This window comes from Phoca vitulina, unplaced genomic scaffold, assembly GCF_004348235.1.
Source record: "Phoca vitulina isolate PV1807 unplaced genomic scaffold, GSC_HSeal_1.0 scaffold29, whole genome shotgun sequence".
In the NCBI taxonomy this organism is placed as follows: domain Eukaryota; kingdom Metazoa; phylum Chordata; class Mammalia; order Carnivora; family Phocidae; genus Phoca; species Phoca vitulina.
Genome location: NW_022589732.1, coordinates 5,072,633 through 5,092,065, shown reverse-complemented (window position 1 = coordinate 5,092,065; position 19,433 = coordinate 5,072,633). Strand labels below are relative to the sequence as shown.

Here is a 19,433-nt window from a genome sequence, read left to right as displayed (position 1 = left end):
TAAAAGTTATTTTACCAGCAAAAATGGGTTATTCAGGAATAGTAGACAGTTGCAATTTGGAACATGAAAGTTATGGCAAAGCCATAGTCAAGTCCAACAAAAGAGAGCAAAGTTATTTTGTGGAAAAGGAGGAGGAAGTTGGGAGGGTTGTTTTGAACTGAAGTCTCTTGGAGAAAAGCAAGAGTTCAAGGTGATGACAATTTCTCATTGATGACAATTGCAGGGGTAGTTGATTTCTTGTTGGAGGTATAATATACATCTTTCTCTTCTGGAGCCTGTAATTAATGATTCTTCCTCTTTCAGGATTCTTCTGTTGGGGTCTGTAATTGACCTAGTGGTATGGCTCCCCTTTCTGTCCTCATACTCCACTTTAATGAGGTTTCACTTTATTAATTTTCATATGACAAAACTTTTATTCAGACTTTGTTCCAGGGAAATTTTTCTATTGTTTTAAAGCAGTTTGACTTTGACAAAATTAACAATCAGTGGACACTTTTAAAAACCCTTAACTTTTATCTTAATATCTTCCAAGTGATCTTTTTTCTATTGTAGTAATACAACAAATATAGGTATTTTTCCCTTGCACCTTACCCCATTTAACCTATCAGAATTAGATGGACAGTGCACTTATACTACTGACTCTTTTTAGTTGTAATATTAATGCCACAGAGGCATAGAAAGTCAGATTATAATCTATTACCTTTTTTATTTCTGTCCTTCAAGATAATGTGAGATATTTTGATTCAGGTTAAAGTTAGAGTGCCCTGACGGTTAGGAAAATGTACATTCTGGGTGATATTTGCTCACTTAGTGCTGCAAAAGGAAATGAAAGAGGTTGGGAATATATTGACTTTGATTATAGGAAAAAGGGGGGGAGGGTATTAAAATCTATCTTGTACCCTTTAAAATTAGGGTTTTTTTCTTCCTCTGTTTTGAAGTCTTCCAGATACTATACCATAGTCTCCTTTTGACTCTGGTGAAGAAGAGGAGGGGTCTGAGAAGCTTTGTGGAAATAATGTGGGGCATGAACTGAGTTGAGGTGAGGAAAGCTGTAAACCTTTGAGAGCTTTTGTGATGTGCTGTGCTCTATGGGAGACTGTATAGGGTCAAGTTTAAGAAACTTGCTTGTTAAGAATGTGACCATTAACACTTAGAGTACCCTATTTCTGTTGAGTTTTTGGGAAGACCAGTTTTTATTTAAAAGTTGATTATATCTTGTTTCTCTGTTTATAAAATCTTATAAATATTTTGTCCCTAGAGTTCTACCAATCCCTTGTAGATAACCTGGAACATAAATGTAATGGTAACAGAAAAACTGTGTTGCAAAGGGAAGAATTTCCTGGTGTTTGGAAGGAAATTGGAATCCCTACTTGGTAAAGAAAGTGATCTGTACTGTATCCTTGGCCCTTTGACCATATAAGGTATATGATGTTAGGCAAACCGTTCCCAGTTTCTTGGCTCCTGTTATCCCTTGAACATACTCTAGTAAGCTTTTGGCCCCTCCCCCATTACTTGAGGGAAACTGCTGTGATCAAGGTCACAGATGACCTGCTACTTTCTAAATCAAATGTCATTTCTCAGTCCTCTTCTTATTTGACCATATAATATGGTTAATCACCCTCTCATCCTTCAAATACTTTGCTTATTTTGATTCTAGGACATTATGCTCATGTAATTTTTCTCCTACCTGTCTTGCATCTCTTTACAAGTTTTCTTTGTTTCCTCATTTCTACATCCTATTAAGGGCTCAGTTCTTGGACCTTTTTTCTATTATATCTGCACTCCTATCCCTGTTGATCACATATGTTCCCATTACCTTAAATAACCATCTGTACCCTGGTGACTCCCACATTTATACCGTAGTCTAGACCTTTCCCTTGAACCCCAGACTCATTTTGGAACAGTTCATTGATGTTCTCCATTTGAATGTCTAATGAGCATCTCAAACTCAACATGTCCACAACTGAGCTTCTGATTCTAACCCCCTAAACCTGCACTGTTCTGAGTTTTCAACATACAGTAAGTGGCAGCTCCGTCTTTCCATTTCTGGTCCCTTGAAGCCCTCCTTGACTGCTTTCTCTCACATCCCATATCCAAACTGTCAGCAAAGTCTTCTTGGTTCTACCTTCAAAATACATTCATTTACAACACATTTCACCTCTTTCATTACTACCCCTGTAGTCCAAGCCATAATCATCTTTTGCCTAGATTTTCTAGTAGCTTTTAGCTAGTTCCAGTACCCAGCTGGGGTACTAGTTACTAGTTACTAGTAAAAACTAGGTACCTAACTGGCCTCCTGATTAGTTCTCCTTTACACATAAAAGTGCCTGTAGTAGGTAGTCAGTCAAATCATGTCACTCCTATAATCAAATACTTTCAAAGACATTTAAATTGATTCAGAGTAAACGCTGAAGGCCTTATAATGGCTTCAGGGGCTCTACATTATATTTTGCCCCCCATCAGCCCACTTTGACCTCCTCTTCCATTACTCTCTGATTTATGTGTTCTTTTCCAGCCACAGTGGCCTCTTTGCTGTTTCTTGAACATTCCAGGTATTGTCCTCCCTTGTGGCCTTTACACTTGTTTCTCTTCCAGGTAGGTCTGTTCAGATGTCAGTATGCTTGCTTATTGTGCTCTTCTCTGTTCACCTTATCTAAAATCGACCCCTTCCCTCTTTCCTCAACATTTTCTATCTTCTATCCTGCTCTACTCACCTTGTCTCTAATTTCTATCAGACTAAACCTTTTACTTATTTTTCTGCCCTAGAATTGTGATGAAACTGGTTTTTGCTTATTTTGGTAACTGCTGTACTCCTAGTCACCTAGAACATTGCTTAGCAGCTAGTGTGTGTTCAATAAATAGATGTTTAATTAAAATACAAAGAAATGTTAAAATTTTCTGAAATTTAACTCTCATCCTTTTAGATACATTTCTTTATAATGAAAAACCTAATGAAGTCAATAAAAGAATTTTTTAATATGCATATGTAGAATCAGAACACTCTCCAATTACTGTTATGCATTGGCTCTCATTAAATGTTGAATAAATAAATACCAAGTATTTGGCAGTATAATGTAGTCAGCATTGTTAACTTACCCAAAATTTAAGAGGTGAATTTACTCTCAAGGAATCTGTACTTCTAGTGGAGGAAGATTATTAACATATTCAACTTTTGATTTATACTACAGAGTATAGTAGTAGCATAATACAAAGATTAAGTTAGTCACCAGTGACCACAATCATGCCTATGTAATGAATCCTCCATTAAAAACTCCTAAGCAGGGTGCCTGGGTGGCTCAGTTGGTTAAACGACTGCCTTCGGCTCAGGTCATGATCCTGGAGTCCCGGGATCGAGTCCCACATCGGGCTCCCTGCTCAGCAGGGAGTCTGCTTCTCCCTCTGACCCTCCTCCCTTTCATGCTCTCTGTCTCTCATTCTCTCTCTCGCAAATAAATAAAATCTTTAAAAAAAACAAAAAAAACAAAAACTCCTAAGCAATAGGGTTTGGAGAGCTTTTGGGTTGGTGAACACATCAAGGTGCTGGGAGGGTAGTTACCTAGGAAGGCGTTAATTCCATCTCCCCTTCACCTTGCTTGCCTTATGCCTCTCTTCCATTTGAGTTCCTCAGTTGTATCTTTTATAATAAACTGGTTATAATAAGCAGAGTGTTTTGCTTATTTCTTTGAGTCATTCTAAGAAATTGATGAAGCTGGGGCACCTGTGTGGCTCAGTCGGTTAAGTGTCTGCCTTCCGCTCGGGTTGATCCTGAGGTCCTGGGATCGAGCCCCGTGTCGGGCTCCCTGCTCAGCCGGAAGTCTGCTTCTGTCTCTGCCTGCTCTGCCTGCAGCTCTCCCTGCTTGTGCTCTCTCTCTCTCAATAAATAAATAAAATCTTAAAAAAAAAAAAGAAATTGATGAAGCTAAGAGGGGGTCATGGGAGCCACTGATTTATAGTGAGTGAGAAGTACAAATGCCCCCAAACTTTTGACAGGTGACTGAAATGATAGTCTTGTGGGACCAAGACCTTGAACCTGTGGAGTCTGATGCTATCTCCTGGTAGTTAGTGTCAGAATCAAATTGAATAGTGGGATCCTCACTTGGTATCAGATTGTTGGAGGAGTGGTTTTGGAAAATACACCATATACTTGATACTAGGAGGGGAAAAGTCACTCAACAATTAAGGGTTAATTATATGATAATATTAAGTGCTGTAGAAATTAAGATAAGTGGCATTATTGAAAGTGTGCCATTATTATATTTTCTATGATAGGAAGGCCTCATAGAGGAGCTGGATTATAAAGGATTGATAGTATTTGTGTTTGATGGAAAGATTACATTCCAGAGAAGGGAATTATGTGAATATTGCATTGGTGGGGGGCAAGAATAAGTTTGGTATGGAAACAAAAAGACTTACAAATTTTTATGTCATCTTTTTTAAAACCTTCTCTTCATTTTGTACTTGATTATATTTTAAATTACTGGGCATATACTTTATGCTCACCATATAAACATTCTACTGAGTCACAAGAAATTAGTTTATTCTTTTTAAAAATTTTAAATTTTAATGGCTCCTTGAAATCAAATCTAGTAAAAATCCAAAAGGACAAATATGAGAACACACACACACACACACACACACACACAACTGTCTTTATGTTTTTGTCTGTGCATGTAATGTAGTTTTAAAACTATGTTGTAACTTCTCTGTATCCTGGGTTTATTAAGAGTGACTTACATCCATTATGAGGAGAGAAACTAGGAGCAGCTTTTATGGCATGTCAAGCACTGCTTTTTTTCTCTCTCACAATCTAGGACACTCTGGACGTGTTCATGATGATCTTTAACATAGCTGGGGAAAACCTAGCTTTCTATTAGATCAGTCTCCCTGAATCTTTGGACAATATTTTTGGTTGCTTGTCTACATTATTTTACTCAAGTGTTTTCTTGTTGGTGATCTCACCAGTTACCTTGACCAGTCATCATTGTCTATGTATTATATCATCTTAGGTATGATGCCCAGAATAGTGCTTAACAAATAATAGGTGCTAGGTGAATATTCTTGAATATATAAAATGTTGGGTAGATTTATTCACCCAGTTCTCCCATGCTTTCAAAGAGAAGAAGAGGAAACGAGAGAAGCAGAATAACACCTATATATTAAAGGTGAGGTGACTAAATCCATAGCATAACTGAGGCCAAAGAACAAGAAGAGGTTAAAACAATGAGAATAAAAACAAAGGAAGAGAGTCAAGTACTAATAGTAGTACAAAAGGGGCAAAAGTCAGTTTTTTCCCACTACCACCTTACACTGGAGCTAACCTTTGAACTGGCAGCTGGCTACTATGTGATTTTATTGAAAATTGGGTGATGCTTGCAAAAGGAAAACTGAAAGAGAGCTTTTAAGTGAAACTTTAGAGATAGGAGAGAATGCAAAATGAGATGATTGAGAGAAGGAGGACTTCAGAATCTAAGGCAGGAAGAAGGGAGCAATGATTGGTTCATAGTGGTGATATTAGTTTCCACTTAACATAGACACCCTTGCTATGTGCCAGGCATTATGTTAATGTTAAGCCCTTTATATCTACTAACTTATTTCATTCTTGTATTAACTTTATGAGTTAATTACTACTGTTATTTCCACTTTACAAATGTGGCAGGCATTTTCTAAACATTAAGCACTTTACACCTATTAACTTATTTCATCCTCATACTAACTTTGTGGGTCAATTACGGCTGTTATGTCCATTTTACAAATGTGGCAACTGTGGATATAGAAGTTCAGGAAATTGCTCAAGGTCATACGTATTGTAAGTGATGGTTAGTATTAGAACCCAGGCTTTGTGATTCCAGAGTCCACTTTTTGCATGTTAATGATGCCTCAATAGTAGAGTCCAGGGAATTCTTCAGGAGTTACAGAATGAGGTGTTTGCCAGGATTCAGCTTAAACCACATACAAAAGGAGGGTCACCTGAGCCGATGGATATTAAGAGAGCTTTTAGTTCGTCAGCACACATAATACTGTTTTCCACTCTGCCATTTAGTGTTTGTCCCTTTTGCCTGCAGTTCCTTTGTTTTATTTTTCTCCTCTTCATTGCCTGTTTAATTTCTACTGTATTTTTAAGGCATAGCTCTTCTAGGAAGTATTTCCTAACCCCCCAACCCCCATTTTCCCTCATCCCTGGTTGAGTAAGGTGACTTGGAACAGGTCTTCTTTATAACTATTGTCTGTGTGTGTCTATGAAAAATGATTTAATCTCTCTTGGTTTTCTAAGGTATATAGAAAGTGTCATTATTTTACCTAAAAGTGTCATTATAAGAATTATGTAAAGCACTTACCACAGTGCCTTTTATGTTCCTTTTACTAAACCTAGTTGTGCATGTAACACTCTTTGGGGGACTACAGTAGATGGTGTAATAATAAAGGACAGTAACCTTAAGGTTCAGTCTTTAAGGAAGATATCTTGAATGAAAAGATACAGCAATAGAGTGGCAAACAGATTTAGTTGGTCACTGGGTTACTGTGATAGACCATAGAAACTGTAAAAGCTGTATCTACTATTATTTGGTAAATGCTCAGAGAATGCATTTTAACTTTATTAAGTAGAAACTTCTGCAGGACAAGAATGTAATTAGAATCTTAAAAGGTCTTATAAAAATCTGAATGGTTGGATGATTTTTTGTAATTATCTGCTTATACTTTCTTATTGGTTTGAATAATCCTTTATTAGCAGATTATCTTTAAGATCGTAATAATTCTGATCCTTTCTCTGTAGTGTGCTCACCTTTCTCTTTGTTTGTACCTTGTGAATTAAGGTTGCTTTCATATATCACTGTCACCTAAGGTAAAATCATTGCATTTTATTCCCTTGCTTATTTCTGGTTAGTAGTAGTACCATCATCCTTGTAGTTGGTAGAGAAATTAAGTAATGCCAAATTACTTAAAAAAAAGAGATTGTGGGCCAGCAGTATTACAATATATATATATTACAATATTGTATTACAGTATTACAGTTTTACAATTTATTAATACTGTAATACAGTCTTATATAGTATATAGATACGTATATCACTGATATATCAGTGAAGTGATTTTCATGACCTATAAGTAATTTTTTATAATTTTTTTGTCTTCATATATGTGGTAGCATTAGATATTTGTCAATTACTTACCTGAGTAAAAGATTTTAAGGTGGCTCTTATTAAAGATAACTATCAATAAGATTGACAGATTACAAATAGGACATTTTAAAAAATCCATGTGAACTCAGATGGGCTTAATATAAATATACCCCCAAACTTAGATATATGAACTTAGTTGTTTAGTTTAATACTGAAATTTGTTATACGTGTGCAGACAGTGAGAAAGAGTCAGGGATATATTGTAGGCTAGAAATTTTTATTAGCTAATAATGAACAAATTTTGGAAGAATGATTTTCTGGGCTCTAAAGAGTTAAAAAATAAAAATCCTTTTCCTTTAAATAGTATGTAATGCCATAATGAATGGTGTCATTTATAATGGTTTTGTCTTTTATGTGGAGTTGTTCTTCATATGGCTTTTAAAAAATAATAATTCTCAATAAAAGCCATAGACATAACATTACACCATAACTTACTATATTATTTCCATAGAGAAAAAAGTGATTTAAAGATCCAGCTTATAAAATGATAGTTTTGAATATGTAGTAATAGGGTAGGGTTGAGTAATTTATCTCATAATTGAAGACCATTTTCTGTACTATTTTCTTTGAATATCACTTGTCTGCTCATCTTTGACAGGCGTTGGGTAGCAGTTAAAAATTGAAGTACAGGGGGTGGATTCTAGAGTTAAAATGCATTAAACAAATATTTATTGCATGCCTTGTACATATCAGGCACAGGGCAGGGGGTTACAGTAGTTAGAACAAAATGTTGTCCTTATGGAAATTAGTTTACAGTAGGAGAGACAAAAGATAAAGATGATAAATAGGTATGCTAAATAGTATGTAAGATGGATAAATACCTGAAAGGAGAATAAAGCATGGAAACTGAGGAGGGTGGAGGTGACATTTTAGGTAAGATAGCCAGGGAATGCCTCCATGAGAAGGTGACTTTTGAGTGAAGACTTGAAGGAAACAAGGGAACTAGCTAGGCAGATATCTAGAGTAAGAGTATTTTAGGCATGGAGAAGAGCAAGTACACAGTTCCTGAATGGGGAGAGGCCAAACTTATTTGAGGAGCAGTGAAGGTAATATGGCTAGAAAGGAGTGAAAAGGAGAGAGTTGGAAGAAGTAAGACCAGAAGGGCAACAGGATGGTAAGGAGGCACTTTTTGAAGGTCCTTATAGGTTATTGTAAGGATTATAGACAGCCTTTTCTCTGGGTGAGACAGGAAGGCCTAAGTGACTTGGTTTCAAAAGATCACCTCTGCCTGCTTTGTTCAGAGTATACTGTTGGAGTATCTGGCAAGAACAGAAGCAGCAGTTAGGCACTTGTAATGTTCCAGTTGTAAGAAATTATGGTAGCTTTGGACCATGGTCATTAGCAGTGATAAGGATGGTGAGAAATGCTCAAATTCACATTTAGTTCAAACACAGAATTGATAGGATGGGTTGCTGAACTGCTTCTGATGTGAGAGAAAGATAGGAGTTACAGATAAGGTCTAAAGTTTTGGGCTCCAGCAGCTGGAAAGATAGAGTTGCCGTTTCCTCAAATGGGCATTGATGGTGGAGGAACAGATTTCATGGTCGTAGTGGGGATACTAAATTTGATCTTTATATATGTCAAGTTTGAGCTATTTATTGAACATTCAAATGAAGTGTAGGCAATTGGTTAAATTGTTGTATCTATTAGTTTAAGAGAGAGATCTGATTGGGGAGTCTATCTGGGAATATTCAGTATATAGATAGCATTAAAAACTATGAAAGTGGATGACTTGATGTGGAGAGTGAATGTAGATAAAGATACCTAAGGATTGAGACCTGGAGTAATACTTAAAGGTTAGGTAAGAAAGAAGGGCCAAGGAGGTAAGGAAAACCAGGAGAAAGTGATGTTCAGAAAGCCAAATGGAAAAAAAAGTTTGAAAGGAGGGATTTATCTGTTGGTCAAGTGTTATTTAATATTTCTTGTAGAGCAAGCCTGCTGATAATGAATTATTTCAGTTTGTGCACATCTGTGAAAGTATTTTTCCACCTTTTAAATAGTTTATTTATTTATTTATAGTTTCTTTTTACAGGATATAGAATTCTAAGCTGATGGTTTTTTTTATTTTATTGCTTCAAAAATGTTCTGTTGGGGGCGCCTGGGTGGCTCAGTCGTTAAGCGTCTGCCTTCGGCTCAGGTCCTGGGATCGAGCCCCACATCTGGCTCCCTGCTCTGCGGGGAGCCTGCTTCTCCCTCTCCCGCTGCCCCCACTTTGTTCCCTCTCTCGCTGTGTCTCTCTCTGTCAAATAAATAAATAAAATCTTAAAAAAAAAAAAAATGTTCTGTTGTCTTCTTATTTTCAGTGTTTCAGAAAACAAATTACATTCCTTTGTACATAACATGTCTTTTTTCTCTGGCTGTTTTTAAGATTTTCTGTTCATCAGGGATTTTAAGCAGTTTAGTTATATGATTGACCTTGGTGTTGATTTCTTTATGTTTCTTGAGGTTGACTTTAATTGAGCTTTTTTGATCTGCAGGTTTAGTTTCCATCAAATTTGTAAAAACTTTTGTCCTTAGTTTTCAAAATTGTTTTTCTCCCTTAGTTCTCTCCTTCAGGGAATCCAATTAAAAATATATTATTCAGCTTTAAGTTGTCCAACAACCCAGTGATGCTCTTTTTTTCCCAGTCTTTTCCTACTCTGTGTTTAATTTCATATAGTTTCTGTTGCTTCTTGTCTCTCCAATTTCACTAATACTTTCTTTTGTAATATCGCGTGTGTTCTTAGTCCCATCCAGTGTATTTTTCATTTTAGACATCATAGTTTTCTTCTCCAAAATTTCAGTTTGAGTTATTTATTTTAAAAAATACCTTGTTAGGTATATACATAAAGTGTTTGTTTAATCTTTTAACTTCTTCATCACGTGGAATATAGCCATTAAATGTTTAAATCTCATGTACTAATTGTCTACTAATTTTACCATCTGCATCCCTTTTGGGTTGTTTTTGATTGAATAATTTTTTTCTCTTTATGGGTCATATTTTCTACTTCCTTGGATGCCTGGTAATTTTTTTAAAAGATTTATTTATTTGAGAGAGAGCGTGTGCACGAGTCAGGGGAGGGGCAGAGGAAGAGAATCTTGAAGGAGATTCCCTGCAAAGTGCGGAGCCCACCCTGGGGCAGGGATGGGGGCAGGGGGTGGGGGAGCGGGGCTCTATGACCTGAGCCGAAACCAAGAGTTGGGCGCTTAACCATCTGAGCCACCCAGGCACCCTATGGATGCCTGGTAATTTTTGACTGAACGCCAGACTTTGTAAATATTACCTTGTCATATACTGGATTTTTTTGTATTCCTATAAATATTTTGGAGTTTTTTTTCTGGGATGAAGTTAAGTTACTTGGAAACAGTTTGATCTTTGGGGTCTTGTTTTTAAGACTTTTTTAGTTATAGAGTAGTTTTTAGTCTAGGGCTAATTTTTCTCCAATACAAGACCTCACGAGTACTCTCTCAATGCCTTATAAATTGAGATTAATCACTCTTACTGTTGGGAAGAGGAACTGTACCAGGCTCATATGAGCTGTGGGAATTCCCCTTTCTAATCCTCTTAGGTTTTTGTTTTCTCCTACCTTTGTTTAATTTCTTAAAGCACATGGACTGTCAGACCTTATTTAGCTCAATGCTTAGGGTGCTACTTTGGTGATCTTTCTCTTGGTGGCTTTTTGCTCCCTGGTGTTGTGTCTTGCAACTCTTACACCTTGGCCTGCCTGAATTATCAGCTTTATGTCCTCAATTTACAGAAACTCTTAGGCTCCATGTGGTTTTCTCCTTCTTTGCATGATGGTGTGTGACTCTCTTCAGTAAATAAGCTGGTATAACTGGAGAGGTTATGTAACCTGTGTCCCATTTTTGAGAATTCATTATCCTTTGTTGCCTTATGTTCACTGTCTTGAAAATTAATGTTTTACCTTTTTTTCCTCTGGATTTTTAGTAGTTTCAGACAGGATGATAAATGCAGACCCTATTAATTCATCTTGGCTCAAAGCAAAAATGGGTTCATTACATTTTTAGGTTTTTGCCATTAAACTATTTATAAAATGCATGTAGGAAGTACTTAATATATATTAGCTCAAAGGTTGCAAATTAGTGGCTTGTAGAAGTGTTTTACTGGTTTTGGGGCGCCTGGGTGGCTCAGTTGTTAAGCGTCTGCCTTTGGCTCAGGTCATGATCCCAGGGTCCTGGAATCGAGCCCCGCATCGGGCTCCCTGCTCAGCGGGAAGCCTGCTTCTCCCTCTCCCGCTCCCCCTGCTTGTGTTCCCTCTCTCGTGTCTCTCTCTGTCAAATAAATAAATAAATAATCTTAAAAAAAAAAAAAAAAGTGTTTTACTGGTTTAAATGTCAAATTAAATATTGAGGAATTTAACACAAAAAGTTGGATTTGGGGGTTCTCTTAATGAATTGTACACTCTAGTAACATTGTGTCTGAAATTGTGATTTAAGCAGTTAGCTGGAGCTGCAAAGTTTCCTGCTTTAGTCAAGGCATACCTTCTTTAGATTGTTAGTTCCTTTTCTCTATTTTAGAATTCACTTAATTTATGTTACTTGCCTTGCTTCCAGTAGAGTTTGAGTTTGAGGTCTGTTTCAGTTATCCATCATGATTGTGAATGATACAATTGAATTAGTATATCTTCTGTTACAGTCAAGCCATCATTGTTGTTTTTTGACTTCCACATACTTACCAAAGTTAAGCTCTTACTTGAGATCTTTATATTTAGAAAAGTATTTTTATTTTTATTATTTATTATTATTTTTATTGTGTTTGTAGCCTCTGTTGTTTGATAATCAAATAAGAGTTCAGGTCAGTTAATGAGAGCATCACCTTTTCTTAATCAAGTTTCTTAGTGTAAGAAAGCATGCAGTTAGTTTTATGATTGCCATGAATTTAACTTAAGAGATGCTGATGGCATTTTAGAAGGCATTTTCTTAGGTATTCAGAGTCTGTGTATTTCTGTTTTGAGGTATAATTGAAAGCTCTAAAATTCGTAGCTGGCCTCATGGCTTTTGTTTTTGTATTAGAACTTGCATCTGGGGGCACCTGGGTGGCTCAGTCAGCTAGGTGTCTGACTCTTGATTTCTGCTCAGGTTATCATCTCAGGGTGGTGGGATTGAGCTCTGAGTTGGGCTCCGAGCTCAGCTCAAAGTTGGCTTGGGATTCTCTCTCTCTCTCCCTCCCCCTCTGTTCCTCAGCCTACTCTCTCTCTAAAATAAATAAAGAAAATCTTAGAAAAAAAAAAAGAGCTTCCACCTGATCCTTTAAAGCTTTTGTACCCTTCTATCTCATAATATTTTTTTTTAGTGCCAGTTATTATATGGGTATTGGGGATGTATAGATGACCCCTCTTCTTGGAGAGTTTAGAGGTAGTTTTAGTTAGAGATTCTTGGAGAGTTTAGAGGTAGTTTTAGTTAGAGATTGAGTTTGGTTTCACTTAACCATAATTCCAAGTAACAGTGGTTAAACAAAATAGGTATTTAGTTGTCTGTGTTTTAACAAGAAACCTAGAAGTAGACATTCCAGGATCGATGTGGTCACTTAAGGATGTTGCTTTTGAAGATAGGGCAGTTCTCTCAATCTTTTCCTCAGGGACAGTTACAACATAGCTGATGCTATGCCTTGCTCCGTATAGCTCCAAACAGAAAGAAGGACAAAGTGGAAAAGGGCAAAAAGGTTCATATCATCTATGTTTGCCCCTAGTTAAAGATCTTTCTAAGAAACCTCAGCTCAAGTTACCTCAAATCTTACACATATATATCTTATTATCCTGAATTATGTCACATGGCCATTTCCAGGAGGCTGGAAAATTTAGGATTGGCCTTTATTTCCCCTAACAAAATTTGTGTGCTTTTGGAAAGAAAGTGAGGTGTATGGATATTGGGTATACAACCAGAGGTTGTGGTACTTTGGGAAAAGCCTCTTACAACTATAGGCTGGACCATCTTATTTTTCATAATGGTGCCGCTTCTGGAACAATAAACTAAATATATCATTCTTTGGTGTTTCAGTGCATTAATCTTACCCTTGTTTTTTCCCTATTCTTTTTTTTTTTTTAATTCTCTTAACCTCTTCAATAATTAATTTGGTCTTTTAGAATGGAATATAGTGGTAAACCTTTTTAAATGTTTTGTTGAAGGGTTGAAAAGTGATTGTTGTTTGTAAATCAGTATGCAGTTGGTCCTTAACATGGGTTTGAACTGTGCAAGTGCACATATATGTGGATTTTTTGATAAATACAGAACAGTATTATAAATGTGGTTTTCTCTTCCTTATGATTTTCTTAACATTGTCTTCTTTCTAGCTTACTTTATTGTAGGAATACAGTATGTAATACATATAATGTACAAAATATATGTTAATCAACTGTTATTGGTAAGACTTCTGGTCAATAGTAGACTATCAGTAAAGTTTTGGGGGAATCAAAAGTTATACATGGATTTTCAACTGTGTGGGGGTTGGCACCCTAACCCCTGTGTTGTTCAGGGGTCAACTATATAATTTATTTGAATATAATCTTTTATTTGTCTGACTTGTTTACTCTTTTAGGGTTCCCAGACCCAGTTCTTAGAGGGACACCTGGGTCGTTCAGTCTGCCTTCGGCTCAGGTCATGATCCCCGAGTCCAGGGATCGAGTCCCATATCGGGTTCCTTGCTCAGCGGGGAGCCTGCTTCTCCCTCTGCCTGCTGTTCCCCCTGCTTGTGCTCTCCCTCTCAGATAGATAGATAGATAGATAGATAGATAGATAGATAGATAAATCTTTCTAAAAAATGGGAAAAAGTCTTGAATAGACATTTCTCCAAAGAAGGTAGTATAATAATAGCGAATAAGCACATGAAAAAGTCCTTGATATCTTTAGTCATTAGAGAAATGTAAATCAAAACCACCATGTACTACCACTTCACACTAGGATGGTTATAATTTTTTAAAAAGCAAGAAAAACCACACATAAGACAAACCAAAAAAACCAGAAAATAACATGTGTTGGTGAGGCTGTGGAAAAATTGGAACTTTCATATATTGTTGGTCGGAATGTAAAAAATGGTGCAGCCAATATGGAAAACTGTTTGGTGGTTCCTCAAAAAGCTAAACAGAATTACCGCATGACTCAGCAATTCCAGTCCTAGGTATATCTCAAAGAATTGAATGCTCAGACTCAGCAGATACTTGTATGCCCATCTTCTTTGCAGCATTATTTACAATAACTATAAGGCAGAAACAACCTAAATACCCAACAAAAGATAGATGGATAAATAAAATGTGGTAATAGATTCAGTGGGATATTACAAAGCCATGAAAAGGGATGATATTCTGATACCTACTACAACATGAATGAACCTTAAAAATATGCTAAGTGAACTAAGCTGTACACAAAGGGACAAATATTATGATTCTACTTATGTGAAATATTTAGAATAAGCAAATTCATAGAAACAGAAGGTACATTAGAGGTTACTTGGTGTTGAGGGGAGAGCAGATAGGGGAATTACTGCTTATGAATAGTTTGTTGTGGGACACCTGGATGGCTCAGTCGGTTAAGCGTCTGCCTTCGGCTCAGGTCATGATCCTGGAGTCCCAGGATTGAGTCCTGCATCAGGCTCCCAACTCAGTGGGGAATTTGCTTCTCCCTCTGCCCTTCATCCCACTTGTGCTCTCTCTAGCTCTCTCTCTCAAATAAATAAAATCTTTTTTAAAAAAAGGAGTTTGTTGTGATAAAAAAAGCCTTGAAAATAGATAGTAATGATGGTTGCACAACAGTGTGAAAGTAATGCCACTGAATTATAAACTTAAATATGGCTAAAATGACAAATTTTATGTTGTATCCTACAACAAAAAGACAAGAATACCTTTTCACGAAACTGTCCCATTTTAATATGCAATAGCAAAATCTTGTATTTTTTGACTGTTTTTTATGACCGGTATTTTAATTACCTTCCCAGGTTTCAGTATTTCTTTTCATGGTAATCACATTCAGGGGGCATATCATTGTCCAACTGCTCTCCATGTAGGGTGGCAGTTGGGTACAATATTTAATCTCATTTGACTAGTTAAACTGGAGAAAAGGGCTTAGACTGAATAAAAAATATTTCAGGTAGAGGGAATGTTGTAAGAAAAGTGTGGAAAGGATAAAATAAATCTATTAGTTGTTATGTTAGGGTGAGCAATTAGCAAGTGTTTCTTTTAAAATATTAATTTGTTGCAGTTAAAATAATTTTATTTAAAAAATTCTTTTTTTATTTTTTAAAGATTTTACTTATTTATTAGAGAGCCCAAGCATGTGGAGCGGCCGGCAGAGGGAGAAACAGGATCCCCGCTGAGCAGGGAGTCCGACCCAGGGCTCAATCCCAGAACTCTGGGGTCATGACCTGAGCTGAAGGCAGACGCCTAACCAACTGAGCCACCTAGGCGCCCCTAAAATAATTTTATAATAAATGGTTTCTACCTCCTCCATGGTACCCATGGTGACACCTGTCACCTTCTATTTTTTTTTTTTTTTTTACCTTTCAAAATATAAAACATAACTATATTGATCTGCTAGGGCTGCCATAACAAAATACCGTAGACTGGGTGGCTTAAACAACAAAAATTTATTTCCTCATAGTTCTGGAGGTCAGAAGTCCAAGATCATGGTGTTGTCAAGATTGGTTTCTGGTGTGGGCTCTCTTTCTGGTATACAGATGTATACCTTCTTGCTGTGTCCTCACATGGCTTTTTCTCTGTGCTGATGGTGGGTGTGGAGGGGTCTGTTGTCTCTTCCTCTTTTAAGGACACCAGACCTGTGGGATTAGGGCCCCACCCATATGACCTCATTTAATTAACTTCTTAAAGGTCCTATCTCTGGGCGCCTGGGTGGCTCAGTCTGCCTTCAGCTACGGTCATGATCCCAGGGTCCTGGGATCAACCCACACATCGGGCTCCCTGCTCCGCGGGGAGTCGGCTTCTCCCTCTTCCTCTGTCTGCTGCTCCCTCTGTTTGTGCTCTCTCTCTGTCAAATAAATAAATACAATCTTTAAAAAAAATAAATAAATAAAGGTCCTATTTCTGAATATGGTCACATTGGGGATTAGAGCTTCAACATCAGGAATTTTGAAGGTCACGATTCAGTTCCTAACAATAACACATACAGAAAAGTGTACAAAGTAGAGATTGTATAGCATATTTAATTATGTAAAGCAAATGCCTGTGTAACCACCCTCCATCCAGATCAAGGAATAGAACATTGCCAGTACTCAAAAGCTCTACCAGTTCCACCCCCTAGTCATCATAACTCTTTTCTTCTACCTGGAAGTAATTGCCATCCAGATTTTCATGGCAATAGGTTTTTCTTGCTTTGCTCTATAGTTTTGCCATTGAAGTTTGTGTCTCTAAACAGTAAGGGTCTGCCACTTTGATGTCCTCTCTTTCATTCTATAGTGTCTACCTTTTTTTCCCCATTAGTCTCACCAGAGGCTTATCAGTTTCACTAATCCTTTCAAAAATGCACATTTTGGTTTTGTCAATCTTCTTTATAGGATGTTTGTTTTGTACTTTATAAATTTCTACTCTGATCTTTATTTTCCTTCTTTCATAGAATGCCTGTTCTGTGATTTTCTTTCGAATTTCTTGCGATGGATTCTTGATTGTTATTTCCCAGCCCTTCTTTTTTTTTTTTTTTTCCGGAATTTGTTCTAAACACACGTGTTTGGTGAGTGAGGGTGACAGAAGGTGGAGAAGGTGCTGTACACAGCTGGTAGAGGCTTGGAGGCTGGACGCCACATCGACAGAGTCCGCCCAGCAGGGAAGCCCGGGCAGCATTCTGGGGCCTGTAACACTTGTTCGGTGGGCACACCGGCGGGGCGGGGGGTGGGGCGTCTCGTCCATGGCTCGTAGCGCCCAGGCGCCCTGGAGGCTCCCTGGCCTGAGGTCCTGGGCGGCGTCAGCAGGGGCGCCTGGGGTCAGCTCACATCATTGAGGGCCTTGCGCGCAAACTCGGGCAGGACGAAGGCGGCCTGGTGCACGTCTGAGTTGTAGTACTTCAGCTGCATCTGTGCTTCTGTGTCAGAGGCTGCATGGGCTTCCGGAAGTCTGTGCTGGGATTTTTGCTGCACAGCACCAAGCCTATCTGGCTGCTGGCGTAGGTGGGGATGGTGCAGTACGCATAGGCCACCACGAGGAAGAGCGACTTGCAGAACTGCCCCATCTGCTTGATGAGGTCCAGGTGCAGCCACTGACACTCGCCCTGGCAGCAGAGGACGCCATTGTCCTTGAGGGCCGTCTTCATGAGCTGGTAATAGGACTCCTTGAAGAGACTCTCTACAGGGCCCATAGGGTCTGAGGAGTCACTGATGATAACATCGAAGGCATCCTGGTTCTGTTTCATGAACTCAAAACCGTCGCCCACGTGTCAGGTCAGTTGGAGCTGGAGTAGCCCACGGCCATGCCCTGCAGGAACTTCTTAGAGACCTGGATGACGTCCTCATCGATCTCACACTGGACCACAGACTCCACGGAGGAATGCTTCAACACCTCCCGCAGGACACCTCTGTCCCCACCCCCGATGATCAGCACCTTGCGTGGGTTCGGGTGGCTGCAGAGGGGCAAGCTGGCTATCATCTCCTGGTAGGAGAACTCATCCCTCTCCGTGCACTGGATGACGCCGTCCAACACCAGCACGTTGCTGTAGCTCTCACTGCGGAAGATAAGGATATCCTGGTACCGCGAGTGCTGATGGTGTAGCAGCTGCTCCACCTGCAGCGACAGGGCTTGGCCGGGCCACAGGCTGCACGTCTCGTGGAACCAGCCCTCGTGGATGTCAGCGGGGACGAAGGCGCGGGGCCGTTGGGGCGGGGCTCCATGGTGGGCGGGCGGGCGGCACGGGGCGGGCTTGGGACTGCAGCCTCTTGTTTTTTAATACATGCACTTAAGCCTTTAAATTTTCCTTTTAGCAGTTCACTAGCTGCATTCTACAAAGTTTGATATGTAGTACGTTTGTTGGCATTTGTTTTCACAGGAATACTTTAATTTTAGTTCATTTGATTCTGCTGGTTTTTCTTCGTGTTGCCTTATCTTCTCATGCGCTTGGTTTTGTTTGTGTGCTGGGCTCTTTATTTGAAAAATTAGTTGTAGGAATAATTTAATGTTTAGGATAATACTGTCTTTTTCCATTGAGAATTTGTATTTGATTCACCCAGGTACCTGGTGACAGTAGTCCAGTTAAGTGTCTTATTCTAAGTGTCATTTGAGATTTTCTGACCGTCTTTACTCAAAAATTTTCTGACCGTCTTTATTACTTCAGACCATGCAAGAAGTGTTTTAATTCTGGGTCACTCTTGTTCCCAAGATATAGCCTTTCAGAGTTCTGAGCCAGTTAGGGGAGTTACCATGGTTCTTACCTTTGGTGGACTCTAGATTTGGACTTTGTTAGAGGTGGCCTTAGGGAGACCACCATGTAACTTTGCAACTTGGTGTATTGCTTGGATTTTGAACTTCAGGGCAAAAGTAGCTGACAGTGCTCCATCTGTCTGTGGGTTTTTTACCTCTTCAGGTTCTTGGCTCAATAATCCTCTCTATCTTGTTAGCATTAGCAGTCAGCTTTAAAAAACACAAACTTGAAATGTATTTTATCTAGCATTTTAATTGTTACAGAGATGGTGATATGAATTATACAGAAAGCAGAAATTCCTGCATGGTATTTTGATTATTTGTTTACATACACGTCTTTTAGTTAGAGGTAGCTTTCGCTGTTTATAACTCCACTCCTGGCAGTGCCTGATAACGTAAGTACATAGAAAATATTGAGTGGTTTTAGCATGGCTTTAAAAAATATGTGGGGGGAGCCTGGGTGGCTCAGATGGTTAAGCGTCTGCCTTCGGCTCAGGTCATGGTCCCAGAGTCCTGGGATCGAGCCCTGTATCGGGTTCCCTGCTCCACGGGAAGCCTGCTTCTCCCTCTCCCACTCCCCCTGCTTGTGTTCCCTCTCTTGCTGTGTATCTCTCTGTCAAATAAATAAATAAAATCTTTAAAAAAAAATAAAAAGTATGTAGACAGACTTTCATTTTAGCCATCAAAGAAAAATGAGATGAACTGTTTAACGACTTTTCTTCTAATACCTTCAGTACTAGTCTTAATAAGTTTAGATGTTATGCTATTCCCCGTGAGAAACCATGGAGAGATTTCTGAAAAACTGTTTAATGCTTTTTAAATGTTGTTAAAGGAAGATTAATTTGGAAACTGTGTGCCAGATAGATTAGATAGTTTGTTAGGATGCATGTTACAGATACCCTTTAGT

At 38.5% G+C, this 19,433-nt stretch overlaps 1 protein-coding gene and 1 pseudogene across 4 annotated transcripts in view; one reads left to right on the top strand and one right to left on the bottom strand.

Moving 5' to 3' along the window:
- JMJD1C (jumonji domain containing 1C) overlaps positions 1-19,433 on the top strand; it is a 338,905-nt gene that overhangs the window by 80,546 nt on the left and 238,926 nt on the right. The gene's annotated exons all lie outside the window — the stretch shown is intronic.
- Positions 16,735-18,000, bottom strand: LOC116644359 (annotated as a pseudogene).